Raw genomic sequence first — 21,976 nt, forward strand, 5'->3', positions numbered from 1 at the left:
CCTGCTTAAGGCTCCCAAGTAGCTGGGATTACAGGTGCATGCCAGCACACTTGGCTAATTTTTTGTATTTTTAGTAGAGATGGGGTTTTAGTAGAGATGGGGTTTTAGTAGAGATGTGTTAGCCAGGATGATCCGATCTCCTGACCTTAAGATCCATCCGTCTTGGCCTCCCAAGGTGCTGGGATTACAGGTGTGAGCCCCTGTGCCAAACCAGGATCTTGTTTTAAAGAGAGGACTATGATATTATCCCCTAGACTCTTATTACCTTGTCCCGTGTACTACTTGGAGTGATCTTGGCTATTAACCACCATTTCGTTGTCAGTAAAGACATGGTAATTTGAACTGTTGGCTACCCACTTTTGAGGCAAGTAGGTAGTCTGGAGTCACTTATACCCTTCTTCCTTTTCTATATCACCATATGTTGAAATTGAGACCATAGTAAGATGGTAGAGGGTAATTCTTCCATTAGAATATGATACCATCTTAGATAATCCTAAGTTATTAATTTGATGTAGAATCTTTGTACTTACCACATTTTCATGTTTGCCGTTTGAACTATTCCTGTTTAAATGAAATTGAACATTTAGAATCTTGTTAAAATAGTAATTCTCAATCTGAAATGTAAAGGAATGATTAGAACCTGTCTGTCATTTCCAGGTAGGTGGTAAGTGAAGCTAGGCTATGAATGATATTATCTAGAAGAATATGGAGTAAAAAGAAAAGAATATTAAAGATCGGGCTTTCAGAAACTCTTTTATTTAATGGCCAGGGGAAAAGAAAGAAAACACAGAGGAGACTAAGAAGGTATAGTCAGAGAGGTGGGGTGGGGGTGGTGCAGGGAAAGTAGGAGAGTCTGGTGTCTTGGAAATACAGAGTATGTCATCAGAGTTGAATGCTGCTGTGAGATTAATTAAAATGAGGACAGAGTAGCTCAGTTTTAGTGACATGATAGTCATCGTTGATTTTAGTAAGAGCTGTTTTGGTGCACTTTTGGGATGGAAACCAGGCAGTATGGCTTAAGGGCAAGTGGAGGTGAGGAATGAAATCCCATTAGTATAGAAACTGTTTTGACTAGTTTGGTAAGAAGAAAAATCAGGTGGAAACCAGAAGGAATTGTGAGGTCAGTAGAAAGTGTTTATTTCCAAGTAAGAAACACAAACATACCTAAGAGTCAGAAGGAAGGCTGTAGTTGAGAGGGAGAGGTCAAGTGTAACATAGACATAAAAGGATGTTTGATAGTATATAATATTTCTGAGAAAGCAAAATGGATGAATAAAACTGCTTTGAACATTCTTTTACAAGTCTTTTTGGGTTACATGTTTTTATTTATCTTGGGCAAATACCTAGGAGTAGAATTTCCGTATTTTTTCTTTAACTTTATAAGAAACTACCAGTTATCTAAAGTGGTTGTAGCATTTTACTTCTTCATCAACATTGTATATGAGAGTTCTAATTTTTCCACATCCTTGCCAACACTTGTCAGTGTCTTCAGTTTTAATCATTTCAGTGGCAGCATAGTGGTGTTTCATTGTGGGTTTAATTTGCATTTTTATTTTCATTATGATTAGTGATGTTGAGCATCTTTTCACATTTTCATTTGCCATCTTTAGTTCTTACTTAGTGACAGGTTTGTCCTTTCCTATTTGGAGGGTTTTTTTTTTTTTTTTTTTTGAGACAGAATCTCGCACTGTCGCCAAGGCTGGAGTGCAGTGGCATGATTTTGGCTCACTGCAACCTTCCAAGTAGTTGAGATTACAAGTGTGCACCACCATGCCTGGCTACTTTTTATAGTTTTAGTAGAGACAGTATTTGGTTTCACCAAGTTAGCCAGGCTGGTCTTGAACTCCTGACCTCAAGTGATCCACCCATCCCGTCCTCCCAAAGTGCTGGGGTTATACACATGAGCCACCATGCCTGGCCTTAGGGGGATTACTTCTTGCTGAGTTGCAAGAACAGGTAAGTTCTTTGTCAAATTTATGTATTGCAAATATTTTGTTCTGCAATTTTTTTTTTTTTTTTGGTTACCCAGGCTGGAGTACAGTGACGTGATCTTGGCTCACTGCAACTTCTGCCTCTTAGGTTCAAGCGATTCTCCTGCCTTCGCCTCCCAAGTAGCTGGGATTACAGACACACACCACCACTCCTGACGAATTTTTCTATTTTCAGTAGAGATGGAGTTTCACCATGTTGACCAGGCTGGTCTTGAACTCCTGACCTCAGGTGATCCACCTGCCTCAGCCTTCCAAAGTGCTGGAGTTACAGACATGAGCCACCACGCCTGGCCGCCTTTCTAATTTTTACTGTTGATTTTGAAGAGCAAAAGTTTTAATTTTTAATGAAGTTTATCAGTCTTTATTTTTCATGGTTTATATTTTTTATATCCAAAGAAATTTTTGCCTATTCAAAGATCACAGTAATTTTTTCTACTTTTTCTTTTAGAAATTTTATATTTTTAGCTGAGTGATATGTTTTGAGCAGATATTCATGATCTGAGTTAATTTTTGTGTATTTTTCAAAGAAAGAGTCAAATGTCATTATTTTAAAATATGGCTATCTAGTTGTCTTAGCACCGTTTGTGAAAAATATTTTTCATTCCCCTATTGAATTACCTTGACTCATTTAAAAAATTTGATATAGTTGTATATACATTTTTTGGGTATATGCAATATTTTAATACATGTATACAATGTGTAACAATCAAGTCAGGGTAATTAGAATATCCATCACTTCAAGTATTTATCTTTTCTTTGTGTTGGGAACATTACAATTCTTCTGTTCTAGGTATTTTGAAATATATAACACATTATTGTTGAGTATAATTTTCCTACTGTACTTTTGAAACTATTATATATTCCTTCTATATATTCATTAACCAACTTTTCTTTATTGCACCCTCCTTTCCCTTCCTTTCTCAGCCTCTGGTAACTACCCTTTTACTTTCTACCTTTATGAAATTAATGTTTTTAGATCCCACATGAGCAAGAATATCGATTTTTGCCTTTCTGTGCCTGGTTTATCTCATTTAACATAATGATCTCCAGTGCCATCCATTTTGCTAGAAATAACAGGATTTTATTATTTTTTATGAATAAATAGTATTCCATGTTGTATATACCACATTTGCTTGGTTTATTCATATATTTATGGAGACTTAGGTTGATTCCACACATCTACTGTTGTGAATCGTGTTGCAGTAAACACAGTAGTGCACATATGTCTTTGATATACCAATTTCCTTTCTTTTGAATATGTACTCAACAGTGATATTGCTAGATCTTATGGTTGTTCTATTTTTAGTTTTTTCCTTTTCCTTTTCCTGTGTGGGTGGGCGGGGGGCGGGTGGTGTATTTAAGAGATAGGGTCTTGGCTGGGCATGGTGGTTTATAGCTGTAATTTCAGCACTTTAGCTGGAATTCCTCCCTGAAGTGGGAGGATTACTTGAGGCCAGGAGTTTGAGAATACTCTTGGTGATATAGAACTCATCTCTACAAAAAAAAAAAAAAAATTAGCTGGGTGTGGTGTTGCACTCCTGTAGTCATAGCTTCTTGGGAGGCTGAGGTGGGAGAATCCTTTGAACCCAGGAGTTTGCAGTTACAGTGATCTATGATTGTGCCATTATACTCCAACCTGGGTGACAGGGCAAGACTACTCTGTCTCAAAAAAAAAAAAAAAAAAAAAAAAGACCGTGTCTCCCTATGTTGCCCAGGCTACTCTTAAACTCCTGTCCTCAAGAATGGCTGAACTTACACAGGAGAATCATCACACTTGGCTGGTATTTGAGGCACTTCCATACTATTTTCCATAATGGTTGCCCCTTTATATTCTCAGCAACCATGTACAACTTTTCCCCTTTGTCTCCATTCTCGCCACCATTTATTACTGTCTTTTTCATAATAGCCTTTCTAACTATGATAAGATGATGTCTCATTGTGGTTTTGATTTGAATTTTCCTGATGATTAGTTGAACATTTTTTTTTATGTACTTGTTGTCTCTTTGTATGTTTTCTTTTGTGAAGTGTCTATTTTTAATTGGATTTTAATTTTTAATTTTTATTTTTGCTAGTGTGTTGTTTGAGCTCCTTATATAGTCTGGTTATTAATCTGTTTTTGGATGTATAGTTTGGAAATGTTTCCTTTCATTCTGTAGATCATCTCTTTACTTTGTTAAAGTTTCCTTTGCTGTACAGGAGTTTTTTAGCTTGATGTAATCCCAATTGTCTGTTTCTGCTTTTGTTGACTGTGCTTTTAAGATCTTATTGCAAAAATCTTTGCCTCAACTGATGCCGTGAAGCTTTTCCCCAGTGTTTACTTCTACTGCTTCCATAGTGTCAGGTCTTAGATTTACGTCTTTAAGCCATTCTGATTTGATTTTTGTGTATAGTGAAAAATAGGGATATATGATAGTTCTATATTTCTGCATGTGGATATTCAGTTTTCCCATCACTGTTAATTAAAGAGAATGGTCTTTCCCCAGTGTATGTTGTTGGTGCCTTTGTTGAAAAGGAGTTGTCTATAAGTAAGCGTATGGATTTATTTCTGGGTACTATATTCTGTTTCATTGGTCTATGTGTCTTTTTATGATAGTACCATGCTGTTTTGGTTGCTATAGCTTTATAGTATAATTTGAAATCAGATAATGTGATGCCTTCAGCTTTGTTCTTTTTGCTCAGAATTGCTTTAGCTATTGAGCATCTTTTGTGGTTCCATATGCATTGTAAGATTTCCTTTTTCTATTTCTAGGAAGAATGTCGTTAGTATTTTGATAAGGATTGCATTGAATCTGAAGATTGCTTAGGGCAGTTTGGTCATTTTAGCAATATTAATTCTTCCAATCCATGAGCATGGGATATCTTTCTATTATTTTGTATGTCTTTTTCAATTACTTTCCTCAGTGTTTTATAGGTTTCATGGTATAGATTTGTAACATCCTTGATTAAATTAATCCATAGTGTTTTTTTTTCTTTGTAGCTATTGTAAATGTCATTGCTTTCTTGATTTTTTCAGGTTGATCACTGTTAGTGTATGGAAATGCTGTTCATTTTTTCATGTTGATTTTGTATCCATCCTGCAACTTTACTAAATGTGTCAATTCTATGTGTTTTCTGTGGAGTCTTTAGTTTTTTTTTTTTTTTTAATATAAGGACATGTCATCTACAAACAAGGCTAATTTGACTTTCCTTCCCAATTTGGATGTTCTTTATTTCTTCCTTTGCCTAATTGTTCTGGCTAGGACTTTCAGTACTGTGTTGCATAACAGTGGTGAAAGTGTGCTTTCTTTTCTTGTTCCAGTTCTTACTGGAAGGGCTTTCAGTTGTCCCCCATTCAGTGTGATAATAGTTGTGGTTTTGTGATATATGGTCTTTATCATGTTGAGGTATACCAGGTTTGTTGAGGGTTTTTATCATGAAAGGATGTTGAATTTTGTTGAAATCTTTTTAGCATCTGTTGAAACATTTGTTCTTGGTTCTGTTATTGTAATGTATTATGTTGATTGATTTGCCTGTGTTGAACATGCTTGTATCCCTTGGATGAATCCCACTTAATCATGATAAATGATCTTTTAAATATGTTGTTGAATTCTGTTTGCTAATATTTTGTTGAGACTTTTTAACATTTGTGTTCATCAGGGATACCCTGATGCATTTTTTGAAAATACCTTGAACAAATATGTGTATTTTTGGGTTCTCTTTCCTGTTCTATTTATTTATATGTCTGTCTTTAAATATCAATACCAGAATGCTATGATTATTATAGTCTTGTGGGAAGAGTGGAAATCAGGTAGTATATCTCTTAAATTCTTTCTTTCTCTCTCTCTTTTTTTTAAATCAAAATTGTGTTGTATTTTATTTTGCATTTCTGTGTATACATTTTTGAGTCAGTTTTTGTTTTTCAACAAAAATCTTGCTAGGAGTTGGATTGGGATTGTAACATATTGAATTACACGTAGGGATGGATAGAGAGTGAAGTGACCTTTTCTAAGCAGGTTTATGTCTTAGAAGGGCCATTCTTCTGTCAGAGTTTAAAAGTGGGTTAGAACAGAGCAGGACTGGAGTCAGAGCAGTTTGCCAGAGTTTAAGTCGTTGATGATGAAAACTAGATAAAAGACTGGTGGTATGTTATAGGGGAGTATAGATACTTTTGAAACCTGCATCAGTTCCTCCCCTCCCCCCAACCCTTTTTCTTTTTTGATACAGTGTGTCCCGCTGTTGCCCAGGCTGCAGTCCAGTGGTGGGATCTCAGCTTACTGCAACTTCCAACCCCTAGGTTCAAGTGGTCCTCCTGCCTCAGCCCCTCAAGTAGCTTGGACTACAGGTGTGTACCACCACACCCAGCTAATTTTTGTAGTTTTAGTAGAGACAGGACTTCTTTATGTTGGCCAGGCTGGTCTTCAACTCCTTACCTCAGGTGATCTGTCCACCTTGGCCTCCCAGTGTGCTGGGATTACAGGTGTATGCCACCGTGCCTGGTCTGTTGAAGTTTTCTGTTGCTCTCATAACAAATTGCCACAAACTGAGTGGCTTAAAACAGCACAAATTTATTATTCTTCCCTTCTGAAGGTCCGAAGTCTGGTACATTTCTCACCAGACTGAAATCAGTTTGTTGGCCAACTGTGTTCCCTTCTGCAGGATCTGAGATAGAAACTTTCATACTCATTTGGTTTGTTGGCAGAATTCATTTATTTGTGCTTGTAGATCTGAGACTTCTGTTTTCTTGCTGGCTGTCAGCTGAAGACTGTTCCTAGCTTCTAGAGGCTATTTGTGCTCCTTGGCTTGTGGTCCTCTCCATTCGTTTTTTTTTTTTTTTTCTTTTTGAGGCAGAGTCTCCTCTGTTGCCCAGACTGGAGTGCAGTGGCGCAATCTCAGTTCACTGCAACCTCTGCCTCCCATATTCAAGTGATTCTTCTGCCTCAGCCTTGTTAGTAGCTGGAACTACAAGCGTGCACCACTAAGTTTTTGCATTTTTAGTAGAGATGGGGTTTCACTGTATGGGCCAGGCTGGTCTTGAACTCCTGACCTCATGATCCACCGGCCTGGGCCTCCCAAAATGCTGGGATTACAGGTGTAAGCCACCACTCCTGCCCTCTGTTAGAAATAAGGCTCAGAGTTGTAAGGAAAAACAAGCACTCAGACAAAGGATTTCTCAGCAAAAGCAAATTTACTTCTGCACAGAAGGGTGGCTCCCATATGGCTAGTTGCCACAAGAGCTTCTTGAACAAAGGAGAGTAGAAGTTTTCATTCCTAATGCGACTCCTGCCATTGTGTCCTTTCCCCACTGGCTGGGGTCAGACTGCACAATCTAAACTAGACCAGATTGGCTAAACATTTAAACTTTCTTAGATAAGGTGGATGTGTGATGGGAGAGGGGGAGAGGAGGAAGGGGTGTCTGTGGCAAACTAGAGAGCTAGTCTTTTCCCAAATAAGAAAAAGAATATGAGCTGGTTCTGATAATGCCACTGGTGCTTTGTCATCCCTGGGCATGTAGTAAAGTCTTAGAAAGAGTAAAAGGAGAAGAAGGTTGCTGAGGGGGAGTTGCGGGGGGAGGTTACTGGAAATTAAAGAATAAAAGGTTGAGCAGGCTGTTTGAAGAGAAACCTTGCCATATCTCACACCTTCCATTTTTAAAGCCAGCCATGGTGGGTTGATTCCCTTCTGCTTTCTCCTCTTTTTTTAGTCTCCTCTTTCTGACCCAACTAGTAAAAGTTCTAGGAAACGTTTTAAGGATTCGTGTGATTAGATTGGGCTCATCCATGTAATCTAGTATAATCTCCCCATCTGAACATCTTTAATTTGATCACATCTGCAAAAATTGAAAAACTATAAAAATGTATACTCAGAACTATTTCTTTCCATATCCCTTCTTTCTTATTTCCACGTATCCTCTATGGGTAATCAATTTCATTGACTTCTTGTTTATTTTTCCTCTATTGCATTTTTCAGGAAACTAGTGCATGCGCGTAAACACACACACACACACACACACACACACACACACACACACACACACGTATATATTTATAGTCTCATTTCCACCTTTTTTTTTTTTTTGAGACTTTCTTTCTCTGTGGCCCAGGGTAGAGTGCAGTGGTGTGATCTCAGCTTACTGCAGTCTCCACTTCCCAGGTTCAAGCGATTCTCATGCCTCAGCCTCCCAAATAGCTGAACCACAGCAGCACTCTAATTTTTGTATTTTTAGTAGAGACAGGGTTTCACTATGTTGGCCAGGCTGGTCTCAAACTCCTGATCTCAAGTGATTGGCTTGGCCTCTGAAAGTGCTGAGATTACAGGAGTGAACCGCTGTGCTTGGCCCTTCATTTCCACTTTTTTTTTTATTTTTTTTATACAGAAGTACAGTATTGTATATATTCCTTGGCAAATTGCTTTTTCTTTTTACTTAACAGTATTTTCCAGTACTCACACCCGTATCTGTTCAGAGATCTTCCTTATTGTTTTTTATAGCTTCCATATTCTTTCTCACATTCTTTAAGTGGATAAACTATAGTTATTCAACCAGTTTCCATAGAATTGTGTTTAGATGATTTCTAAGGTTGCCCTGACAAATAATGCTATAATGAATAATGTTTGTACATATGTTGTTTCATATGTACGGAAGGTCTTTTTTTAACCTCCTGGAAGTGGGATCAGATAGAAAATACACATGTAGTTTTGTTAAATACCATAAAATGTCCTTGCATTGATTTTCTGCCATTTTATGACAATGTGTATTTTCCAGTAGCCTTTCCCACAAAGTTGTCAAGATTTTGGATGCTTTTTGTCAATTGGACAGGTGAGAAATGGCATTTAAAATTAATTTAAATATAATTTATATGAAATAAAATGAATTTATTTAAAATATATAGTTGATGCTTTTTGTCAAATATATATTTCATGTAACCATCACAATTAAAATGTAGATTCTTCAGTAAATATGTAGAACAATTTCTATCATATCCCATTTTGATTTTAGTGAGTTTACTTACTGTGAACAGTGACAGCGTTTAAACCAATATGCTTTTGCTTCTGAGTTAAATTGGTGATTTAAAAAAGATACACCAATTTTATCAACTTTGTCAATGTGTATGTGCTATTTAAGTATTTATTTCAAGGTATTTGCATGATTATCTTATTGTAAAATTTTAGGTATGTTTGGCACAACTTAGATATGTGAACTACTTTTTTCTATTTTATTTGATAAAATCCAAATATAGATTAAATATTTTTGATTAAAATTTAGCTTCCTAATGAAAATGTTCTGTATAGATAAAATGCACACTGGATATCAAAGATTATTTTTAAAAAGAAAAATAAAACATCTTACTAATCTATGTAATGATTACATGTTAAAATATTTTATTTTGGATCTGTTAGGTTAAGTAAATTATTAAAATTAATTTCACCTTTTTAACTTCTTTAAATATGGATATTAGAACATTTAACGTTATACATATAGCTTACATCATATATTTTATTAGCATTGAACTAGATTATTTTCTTGCTTGTATAAAAATTTATGGGTTTTTCTTTCTGAATGTTTGAGGTTAAGAGACCTAAAGGCAGTTTGGTCTTAATTCAATCACTAGTAATTCCTTGGTTATTCTTGTTATTTCAACCATTCTGTTAGTAAAGGTTAATAATACATTCAATTTATTTATTAAATATTAGTGTCATCATTCAGTGAATCTTAATGTGTTACAGTCATATCTGAAAGCATCTAATAAAGTGAAATGACTTTATATTTGTACAAAATTTAGTGAGCTATGTTATAATACTGCTGGTGTTTAAACCTCTAATTGCTTACATTCTTTCAGAGGAGTACCTTATTCAGAGATATTTTGCATAGCCACAATTGAGAGTAGGCTGTGAGCAGCAGTGTATGCGTTGTAGACTTTTTTGCAACAGCTGTCACAGTTGGCAAAGGTAATGCTGGAGAAGCACTGTATTAAATTGATCCAGTAGTCATAATTAATTCAGAGAAAGAAGAGCTGTTTGCATAGCAGGCGTGCTTGGCATAGTTAGGCAACTGTATGATTATGTGCCTCAATTACCGGGCATCATGGATAAAACTGCCTCTGTTTGAGTGATATAGATTGCATAGTGGGAACAGATGGCTAAAAAAAAAAATACTTGACCTTCTATTACATTGCCATACTAATAATGAAATAATTTTTTTCTAAAGAATTAGGATAATTTTCCTGTAGATTTTGAAAACAAATACAGATGGAAAAATTTAGCCAAACTTAATCAGAGGAAAGAAGTTATAGTAAAAGATCTCTTCCACTGCATCTGGAAATTAGTAATGAAATCTCATTATGGGTAAAGTTGTTATATAAGTATGTAGGTATTTTTCACCTTACAGAATTTTACATTTAGCTCTCTATGTATTTCTGCTCTGTTCTTCTGCTTACTAATGAACTATGCACATTTTATTTATATAAAATTTTTAGCTTCCAAACTATTTAACACAAATGAATTATACACATTATATAAAACATTTTTTACAGGTACATTTATTTGACTTCTGAAATAAAGAGAGAAATTCATGTAATTAGAGCACGAAACTCATGAAATCAGGAGTTTGATTGCTTTAATTTGCATCCTTAGGATTGCTTTCTAAAATAAGGTCCACTTGTTTTCAAAGATACATAGAAATTTAAATGAATTAATTTAAAATTGAAGAACCTTAAAATTTATAAAATGTGAATTCCTGAAGTATATATAAGACATCTGTGTTTAGGACTTGATTATACCTAGTGTAATGAAATGTGTAGACCCAGTCTCTGATGTTAGACTGGCTTTATACCTGGCTCCACAACTTACTTGCTATTTGACATGGCAAATTACCTCTCTGCCCTTGGTTTCCTCATTTGTAAAATGGGAATAATATAGCATTTACTTAACAGATGGTTGTGAGATAATAGGTGCAAAGCACTCAGGATGGCTTCTGACTTGTACTGCATACTCACTAAATATTATTTATTGATATTTTATTTAATGATATTTACTTTCTTTTGACAGAAAACAGACTTCAGTTTTTTTCTAGGTTAATAGATTTTACTTTGTATTATATTATTAGCAAATTGAAACAGAATGATGCATGTATTTCTGAAGTCAGAGGGTATTGAGTATCAGTGGAGAGCTAAGTAGATTTTCGTTCTTTCCTGAAAAATTATATTTCTTTTTTTATTTTTATTTTTTATTGTACTTTAGGGACTGGAATACACAAGCAGGTCATGCAGGATTGTTCCATAGGTACATACATGGCAATGTGGTTTGCTGCCTCCATCCCCCTGTCACCTATGTCTGGCATTTATCCCCATTTTATCACTCCTCAACTTCCCCACCCCCCACTATCCCTCCGCCAGCGCTTCCTCAACAGACCCCAGTGTGTGATGCTTCCCTCCCTGTGTCCATGTGTTCTCACTGTTCAACACCCACCTGTGAGTGAGAACATGAAGTGTTTGGTTTTCTGTTCTTGTGTCAGTTTGCTGAGAATCATGGTTTCCAAATTCATCCCTGTCCCTACAAAGGACACAAACTCATCGTTTTTTTGTGGTTGCATAGTATTCCGTGATATATATGTGCCACATTTTCCTTGTCTATTCTATCATTGATGGGCATTTGGGCTGGTTCCAGGTCTTTGCTATTGTAAATAGTGCTGCAGTGAACATACGTGTGCATGTGTCTTTATAATAGAATGATTTATAATCCTTTGGGTATACACTCATTAATGGAATTGCTGGGTCAAATGGAATTTCCGTGTCTAGGTCCTTGGGGAATCGCTGCACTGTCTTTCACAGTGGTTGAACTATTTTACACTCCCACCAACAGTGTAAAAGTGTTTCTGTTTCTCCATATCCTCTCCAGCATCTGTTGTCTCCAGATTTTTTAATGATCGCCATTCTAACTGACATGAGATGGTATCTCAATGTGGTTTTGATTTGCATTTCTCTAATGACCAGTGATGATGAGAATTTTTTCATCTGTTGACCTCATAAATGCCTTCTTTTGAAAAGTGTCTGTTCATATCCTTCATCCACTTTTGAATGGGTTTGTTTTTTCTAGTAAATCTGTTTTAGTTCTTTGTAGATTCTGGATATTAGCACTTTGTCAGATGGGTAGATTGCAAAAATTTTTTCCCATTCTATTGGTTGCTGGTTCACTGTAATGATTGCTCCTTTTGCTGTGCAGAAGCCCTGGAGTTTAATTAGATCCCATTTGTCTGTTTTGGCTTTTGATGCCAATGCTTTTGGTGTTTTGGTCATAAGTCCTTGCCTATGCCTATGTCCTGAATGGTTTTGCCTAAGTTTTCTTCTATGGTTTTTATGGTGTTAGGTCTTATGTTTAAGTCTTTAATCTATCTGGAGTTAATTTTAGTGTAAGGTTTCAGGAAGAGGTCCAGTTTCTGCTTTCTGCACATGGCTAGCCAGTTTTCCCAACACCATTTATTAAACAGGGAATCCTTTCTCCATTGCTTGTTTTTGTCAGGTTTCTCAAAGATCATATGGTTGTAGATGTGTGGCATTGCCTGTGAGGGCTCTGCTCTGTTCCATTGGTCTGTATCTCTGTTTTGGTATCAGTACCATGCTGTTTGATTACTGTAGCCTTGTAGGATAGTTTGAAGTCAGGTAGCTTGATGCTTCCAGCTTTGTACTTTTTGTTTAGCCTCCAGCTTTGTTCTTTTTTTGTCTTGGCTATGTGGGCTCGTTTTTGATTCCACATGAAGTTTAAGGTGGTTTTTTCCAGTTCTATGAAGAGGGTCATTGGTAGCTTGATGGGGATAGCATTGAATCTGTAAATTACTTTGGGCAGTATGGCCATTTTCATGATATTGATTCTTCCTAACCATGAGCATGGAATGTTTTTCCGTCTGTTTGTGTCCTCTTTTATTTCCTTGAGCAATGGTTTGTAGTTCTCCTTGAAGAAATTCTTTACATCCTTTGTTAGTTGTATTCCTAGGTATTTTATTCTCTTTGTAGCAATTGTGAATGGGAGTTGGCTCTTGACTTGGCTCTCTGTTAGTCTGTTATTGGTGTATAGGAATGCTTGTGATTTCTGCACATTGATTTTGTATCCTGAGACTTTGCTGGAGTTGCTTGTCAGTTTCAGGAGATTTTGGGCTGAGACCATAGGGTCTTCTAAATATACCATCATGTTATCTGCAAACAGAGACAATTTGACTTCCTCCTTTCCTAATTGAATACGCTGTATTTCTTTTTCTTGCCTGATTGCTCTGGCTAGAACTTCCAATACTATATTGAATAGGAGTGGTGAGAGAGCTCATCCTTTTGTAGTGACAGATTTCAAAGGGAATGTTTCTAGTTTTTCCCAATTCAGTCTGGTATTGGCTATGGATTTGTCATAAACAACTTTTATTATTTTGAGATACGTTCCATTGATACCTAGTTTATTGAGAGTTTTTAGCATAAAGTGCTGTTGAATTTTGTAAAAGGCCTTTTCTGTATCTATTGAGATAATTTTGTGTTTTTTTTCTTGTTTTCTGTCTATGTGGTGGATTACATTTATAGACTTGCATATGTTGAACCAACCTTGCATCCCTGGAATGAAGCCTACTTGATTTTGATGGATAAGCTTTTCTATGTGCTGTTGGCATCAGTTTGCCACTTTTTTATTGAAGATTTTTGTGTGGATATTGGCCTGAAGTTTTCCTTTCTTGTTGAGTCTATGTTGGTTTTGGTATCAGGATGATGTTGGTCTCATAAAATGATTCAGGAAGAATTCCCTCTTTTTGTATTGTTTCGAATAGTTTCAGAAGGAGGGGTACCAGCTCCTCTGTGTATGTCTGGTAGAATTCGGTTGTCAACCCATCTAGATCTGGGCTTTTTTTGGTTGGTAGGCTATTGATTGCTGCCTCAACTTCAGTTGTTATTGGTCTATTCAGGGTTTCAACTTCTTTCTGGTTTAGGCTTGGGAGGATGCAAGTGTCCAGGAATTTATCCATGTCTTCCAGGTTTACTGGTTTATGTGCATAGAGTTGTTTCTAGTAATCTCTGATGGTGGTTTGTTTTTCTGTGAAATCTGTGGTGATATCCCCTTTATCGTTTTTTATTGCATCTATTTGATTCTTCTCTCTTTTCTTTTTTATTAATCTGGCTAGTGGTGTATTTTGTTGATCTTTTCAAAAAACCAGATCATGGATTTATTGATTTTTTTTGAAGGGTCGTTTGTGTCTCTATCTCCTTCAGTTCTGCTCTGATCTTAGTTGTTCCTTGTCTTCTGCTAGGTTTTGAGTTTTTTTGATCTTGCTCCTCTAGCTCTTTCAATTTTGATGATAGGGTGTCGATTTTAGATCTTTCCTGGATTCTCATTTGGTCATTTATTGCTATAAATTTTCCTCTAGACACTGCTTTAAATGTGTCCCAGAGATTCTGGTACAGTGTGTCTTTGTTCCGTTGGTTTCGAAGTACATTTTTATTTCTGGCTTCATTTCATTGTTTATCCAGTCATCATTCAAGAGCCAGTTGTTTAGTTTCCATGAAGTTGTGCGATTCTGAGTTAATTTCTGAATTCTGAGTTCTAATTTAATTGCACTGTGGTTGGAGAGACTGTTATGATTTTTGTTCTTTTGCATTTGCTGAGGAGTGATTTACTTCCAATTATATGGTCAATTTTAGCGTAGTTGTGGTGTGGTGCTGAGAAGAATGTATATTCTTTGGATTTGGGATGGAGTGTTCTCTACATGTCTATTAGGTTTGCTTGGTCCAGGTCTGAGTTCAGGTCCTGGATATGCTTGTTAATTTTCTGTCTTGTTGTCTGTCTAATATTGACAATGGAGTGTTAAAATCTCCCACTATTATTGTGTGGGAGTCTAAGTCTCTTTGTAGGTCATTAATAACTTGCTTATGTATCTGGGCGCTCCTGTATTGGGTGCGTATATATTTAGGATCGTTAGCTCTTCTTGTTGCTTTTACCATCATGTAATTCCCTCCTTTATCTCTTTTGATGTTTGTTGCTTCAAAGTCTATTTTATCAGAGACTAGGATTGCAACTCCTGCTTTTTTTTTTTTTTTCTCTCCATTTACTTGTTAAATCTTCCTCCATCCCTTTATTTTGAGCCTATGTTGTGGTCCTTGCATGTTAGATGGGTTTCCTGAATACAGCACACTGATGGGTTTTGACTTTTTATCCAATTTGCCAGTCTGTGTCTTTTGACTGGGATATTTAGCCCATTTACATTGAAGGTTAATATTGTTATGTGTGAATTTGATCCTGCCATTTTGATGCTAGCTGGTTGTTTTGCCTGTTAGTTAATGCAGTTTCTTCATTGTGTTAATGCTCTTTACCATTTGGTATTTTTTGTAGTGGCTGGTACTGGTTGTTCCTTTCTATGTTTAGTGCTTCTTTCATGAGCACTAAAGGCAGGTCTGGTGATGACAAAATCTCTGAGCAATTGCTTGTTCACAAAGGATTTTATTTCTCATTCGCTATGAAGCTTAGTTTGTCTGCATTTGTAATTCTAGGTTGAAAGTTCTTTTCTTTAAGGATGTTGAGTATTGGTCCCCACTCTCTTCTAGGTTGTAGGGTTTCTGTTGAGAGATTGACTGTGAGTCTGATGCGCTTCCCTTTGTGGGTATCCCGAACTTTCTTTCTGACTGCCCTTAGCATTTTTTCCTTTATTTCAATCCTGGTGAATCTGACAATTATGTGCCTTGGGGTTGCTCTTCTTGAGGAATATCTTTATGGTGTTCTCTTTACTTCCTGGAATTGAATGTTGGCTTGTCTTGCTAGGTTGGGTAAGTTCTCCTGGATAATATCCTGAAGAGTGTTTTCCAGCTTGGATTCATTTTCTTCATCACATTCAGTTATACCTATCAAATATAGATTAGGTCTTTTCACATAGTCCCATATTTCTTGGAGGCTTTGTTCATTTTTTTTTACTCTTTTATCTCTAATCTTGCCTTCTTGTTTTATTTCATTGAGTTGACCTTCAATCTCTGATATCCTTTCTTCTGCTTGGTCGATTAGGCTATTGAAACTTGTGTATACTTTGCGAAGTTCTCATGCTGTTTTTCAGCTCCATCAAGTCATTTATATTGTTCTCTAGACTGTTTATTCTATTTAGCATTTCATCTAACCTTTTTTTCAACATTCTTAGTTTCTTTGCATTGGGTTAGAACATGTTCTTTTAGCTCAGAAAAGTTTATTACCTACCTTCTGAAGCCTGTTTCTGTCAATTCATCAGAATCATTCTCCATCTGACTCCTTGTTCCCTTGCTGCTGAGGATTTGTGATCCCTTGGAGAAGGAGAGGTATCCTGGTTTCTGGTGTTTTTATACTTTTTTGTACTGGTTTCTTCCTATCTTCATGGGTTTATTTACCTGTGGTCTTTGTAGTTGTTGTCTTTTGGATGGGGTCTCTGAGTGGACATTCTTTTTGTTAATGTTGAAGGTATTTCATTCTGTTTAGTTTTCCTTCTAACAGTCAGGCCTCTCTGTGGTAGGACTGCTGAGGTCCACTCCAGACCCTGCTTGCCTGGGGATCACCTGTGGGGGCTGCAGAATAGTAAGGGTTGCTGCTTGCTTTTCTTCTGTTATCTTTGTCCCAGAAGGATACCTGCCAGATGTCAGCCTGAGCTCTCCTTTATGAGGTGTCTCTTTGGATATACGAGGTTTGGGGAGTTGTTTGAGGAGACATACTGTCCCTTATAGGAGCTCAAGTGCTGTACTGTGATTCTCCATTTGTTCCATTCAGAGCTGCTGGGCAGGTCTATTTAAGTCTGCTGCAGCGGAACTGATAACTGCCTCTTTTCCCGGGTGCTCTGTCCTGGGAAGGTGAGGCTTTATTTATAAGTTCCTGATGTGCTGCTGCCTTTTTTAAAAGATGCCCTGCCCAGCAAATAGGTAGTCTTTTCACGTCTGTCAGTAGAGATGTTGCTTAGCTGCCACAGGCTCTGCCCAGCTGCTCTGTAAACCTCCTTGTGGATTTGTTTACAGAGGTACAGTTAGAACTGCCTCTGTAATGGTGGTCTGTCTCAATATTGGTGGACTTCCTTGGTAATGGCAGACTTCCTTGTTAATGGTGGACTGTCTCGTTAATGGTGAACTTCCTTAGTAATGGCGGACTTCCTCGGTAGTGGCAGGCTCCCTCATTAATGGCGGACGCCCTTTTCCCCACCGAGCTGGGTCATCCTGGGTCCAGCTGTGCTTGCTGCAAAACTCTTAATCCAGAGCATTTCACATTGCTTGTCTTTGTGGGGACGGTACCCGCTGAACCAGATCACCCGGCTCCCTGTTTTAACCCCCTCTTTTTCAGTTGAATGGGCAGCTCTGTCTCCCAGGCATTCCAGGCACTAGTTGAAACGGCCACCAAGATTTGTTTGTTTTTGTGCAGAAACCCACAGAGCCAGCTGAAACAGCCCTGCTGGAAACCCCTGGTGCTTTTTGGCCTGGGAATCTCCTGGTCTGTAGGCAGTAAAAACTTGTTTGGCAATGTGGTGATCACTCACTCTCTGTGTTGTTCTCACTGGGAACTGTACTCCAGAGCTGTTCCTATTCAGCCATCTTGGATCCCCAAAATTATATTTCTTAAGAGATGCATTGTAGTCTTAGAAAGCAATGACTTAATCACTTTTTTGCATCACAATAATGAAATAATTGCTGAAACAACTGTCATTCAGTTTTCTGAGATTTAAAACTTTTATGGAGGTAATATATTCACATGGCTGAAAAATCAGAAGATAAGAGAGAGTATACAGTGAAGAGTGTTTCTCTGACCGCTGTGCTTCACCTACCCAGTTCTTCTGAGAGACAGTGTATATATCAAGACTCTTGTATATTTTTTATTTATATACAACTAATAAACATGCATACTCCTCTTGTTAGCTATATGTTAAGTACCTATTGTTTTGCTTTTTTCATTTTATAATGTATTTTTGTTCTGTATCTGTATATGGAGAGCTTCTTTATTCATTTTTATAGCTGCCTTGAATTTCACGTATGATTATAATTTACTGCTTGGTGTTACATTATTCTGCCTTAGCCATTTGTTTTTCCAGTTTATTTTTTTCCTTATTTTCTTGTATTAACTTTATATAAATCCTATGCTGTTGGCCGGGCAAGGTGGCTCATGCCTGTAATCCCAGCTCTTTGGGAGGCTGAGGCGGGTGGATCACAAGGTCAAGAGATGGAGACCATCTTGGTCAACATGGTGAAACCCCATCTCTACTAAAAATACAAAAAATTAGCTGAGCATGGTGGCGCGTGCCTGTAATCCCAGCTACTCAGGTGGCTGACGCAGGAGAATTGCCTGAACCCAGGAGGCAGAGGTTGCGGTGAGCTGAGATCGAGGCATTGCTCTCCAGCCTGGGTAACAAGAGCGAAACTCCGACTCAAAAAAAAAAAATCCTATGCTGTTTTATTGATTGAGTACTTTATATGACATATACCAGTTTCAAATAATGCTGATAGCTATTAGAAAGAAGTAATACTTTCAAATTATTAATATTCTTATAAACCATGTTATTTCTTAGGCATATGAACTTTTCAAATACTTAAATTATATTCTTTGAAATTATCAATGAAGATGTAAAAAAATTATATCTTAGATTCTGGTATATCATGTCATATTAATCTATGATAAAAGAGAAAGCAAAGATAGCAGTTGAATCATATTCTTGTGAAATTCATGTGACTTAATATATACTTTAAAAATGGTACCTATTCCTTTAGTACTGTATTTGCTTTTCTTGTATGAATTTAAACATAGTATGAGAAACACAAGGTAGCTAGCATGTTAACTCTCTTGTTGCAGAAATAAAGTGTTTTTCTCCAAAATAGATGTATATTAGAATGCATTCAAACTATGAAATATAATATTAAAACTAAAACTATGAGTTTAATTCTGTTGGTTGAAGGTACCAGTCAGTTAAGATGGTCAAATCATTTGTATGCAACATGTTTTACTGGTAGAATTAGAGCTTTAAGGTGATTGAAATGGTTTTCAGCAAGTTCCAAAAAGCTGTATGAAAGTATTGAAAAACATAATTGTTTTAATTCTTAAAAAAAAAAAAAAACCTCCAAACAGAATACTTCTTCAAAGTAAAGAGTTTAAGGTCTTGGTTCATGTATAAGTTTAGCCATGACTTTTGATGCTTATTTCAGTTTTTAATTGTGTTAGACTAGCCTGCTAGGAAAGAGAATGAAATGTATGAGAAAGATAACGTTATTTTTATATGTAAAAGAGAAATAATTAGTCCGATAGTCAGCATTTTGTTTTCGGAATAATGAGTACACTATACATGAAGAGTATTGCCATTTGAATGCATTTTAGTATATATTTCCCAGTACTATGTGTTTGTAAAGATGCTAAAGCTCAACAAATATATGAGAATTGAGATAATATGTGAGTGGAAAAAAACTGAGATGTGTTTTCTAAAAGGAAATAAGTAAATAAAATAATGGTTTAGTTGTACCCAGAATCTAATTTTTAAAAAAAGTTTCATTTGAAAATCAGGTGGCATGCTTTAAAGGGAGTTTTTAAAGTTCCAAAGGGAATCCCAACTGTTACACATCTGATTATGCTAAGTGTTTTTGAGCTCATTAATTTTTAAAACAAGTTGTATTTGATGTTTGGGAATCTAAAATTCTGTCTATTATAAGATATCCTAATTTTAGAGATGGTAAAATGTGGGGGAAAATGTGTGTCTAAGAATTAGGCAGAGATAAGATTGTTGTTCACAACAGAAAAATGTAAAATAGCTTATTTAAAGTTACCAAAATACTGCAGTTTGGATGTGAATTGAGCACTAGTTCAGCTTTAAAACTCTTTCTTTTAACTGCTAAAATTCATTTGTGAATATTTTTCTATGTCAGTGCATAAGATACAGAGGCATACGCCCCTTTTGTATTGTATTCACTCTATTACTCTTTGCAGATAGTGAGATTAAGAATTTTTTTTTTTTTTTTTTACTTTTAAGTTCAGGGGTACATGTTTGTTACATAGGTAAATGTGTTTCATGGGAGTTTATTTTACAGATTATTTCATCACGCAGGTATTAAGGCTAGAATCCATTAGTTATTTTTCCTTACCCTCTCCCTCCTCCCACCCTCCACCCTTCTATAGGCCCTAGTATGTGTTGTTTCTTTCTATGTATTTATGTGTTTTCATCACTTAGCTCCACTTATAAGTAAGAACATGTGGTATTTGGTTTTCTGATCCTGTGTTAGTTTACTAAGGATAATGGCCTCCAGGTCCATGCATGTCCCTGCAAAGGACATGATCTTGTTGGGTTTTTGTTTGTTTTTTGGTTTTTTTTGAGATGAAGTCTTGCTCTGTTGTTCAGGCTGGAGTGCAGTGGCATGATCTTGGCTCACTGCAACCTCTGCCTCCCGGGTTCAAGTAATTCTCCTGCCTCAGCCTCCCAAGTAGTTGAGACTACAGGCGTCTACCACCACGCCTGGGTAATTTTTGTATTTTTAGTAGAAATGAGGTTTTACCATGCTGGCCAGGCTGGTCTCAAACTTCTGACTATGTGATCTGCCTGCCTTAACCTCCCAAAGTACTGAGATTACAGGCATGAGCCACCACACCCAGCCGATCTTATTCTTTTTTATGGCTGCGTAGTATTCTTATAATATTCTTTGTTGTATATGTACCACATTTTCCTTATCCAGTCTGTCACTTATAGACATTTAGATTGATTCCATGACTTTGCTATTGTGAATAGTGCTGCAGTGAAGATATGCCTGCATGTATCTTTATAATAGAACGATTTATATTCCTTTGGGTATATAGCCAGTAATGGGACTGTTGGGTCAAATGATACTTCTGTCTTTAAGTCTTCAAGAAATTTCCAAACTGCCTTTCACAATGGTTGAGCTGATTTACAGTCCCACTAACAGAGTATAAGTGTTCCTTTTCCTCTATAACCTTTTCAGCATCTGTTATTTTTTGATGTTTTAGTAATAGCCATTTTGATTGGTGTGAGATGATATCTCATTGTGGTTTTGATTTGCATTTCTGTAATGGTCAGTGATACTGAGCTTTTTCTCATGTGATTGTTGGCCGCATATATATCTTCTTTTGATAAGTGTCTGTTTATATCCTTTGCCCACTTTTTCATATGATTTTTTTTTTTCTTGTGAATTTGTGTAAGTTCTTTGTAGATGATAGATCAGGCGTCCCCAAACTACAGCCTGCGGGCCGCATGCAGCCCCCTGACGCCATTTATCCGGTCCCCTGCCGCACTTCAGGAAGGGGCACCTCTTTCATTGGTGGTCAGTGAGAGGAGCACAGTATGTGGCGGCCCTTCAACGGTCTGAGGGACAGTGAACTGGCCCCCTGTGTAAAAAGTTTGGGGATGCCTGTGATAGATAGCTGACCTTTTTCGCATGCATAGTTTGCAAAAATTTTCTCACATTCTGTAGGTTGTCTGTTTGCTCTGATGATAGTTTCTTTTACTTTGCAGAAACTCTTCAATTTAATTAGATCCCATTTGTCAATTTTTGCTTTGGTTGCAATTGCTTTTGATGTTGTCAACAAAGATTTTTGTCATGAAATCTTTGCCCGTGCCTATGTCCTGGTTGGTATTACCTAGGTGGTCTTTAAGGGTTTTTAAAGTTTTGGGTTTTACATTTAAGTTTTTAATTCATCTTGAGTTAATTTTTATATGGTATAATGAAGTGGTCCAATATCAATCTTCTGCATATGACTAGCCAGTTATTCCAGCACCATTTATTGAATAGGGACTGCTTTCCCCATTGCTTCTTTTTGTCAGGTTTGTCAAAGATCAGATAGTTGTAGGTGTGCAGGCTTACTTCTGGGTTCTTTATTCTGTTCCATTAGTTTATGTGTCTGTTTTTGTACCAGTACCATGCTGTTTTGATTACTGTAGCCCTGTAGTATAGTTCAGAGTCTGGTAGTGTGATACTTCCAGCTTTGTTCTTTTTGCTTAAGATTGCCTTGGCTATTTGGGCTCTTTTTTGGTTCTGTATGAATTTTAAGATAATTTTTCCAAGTTCTGT

The 21,976-nt window shown here is 36.7% G+C and overlaps 1 protein-coding gene across 2 annotated transcripts in view; it reads left to right on the forward strand.

The window, feature by feature from the left end:
* DTWD2 (DTW domain containing 2) overlaps window positions 1–21,976 on the forward strand; it is a 231,033-nt gene that overhangs the window by 98,690 nt on the left and 110,367 nt on the right. The gene's annotated exons all lie outside the window — the stretch shown is intronic.

This window comes from Saimiri boliviensis, chromosome 1, assembly GCF_048565385.1.
Source record: "Saimiri boliviensis isolate mSaiBol1 chromosome 1, mSaiBol1.pri, whole genome shotgun sequence".
Taxonomy (NCBI): Eukaryota; Metazoa; Chordata; class Mammalia; order Primates; family Cebidae; genus Saimiri; species Saimiri boliviensis.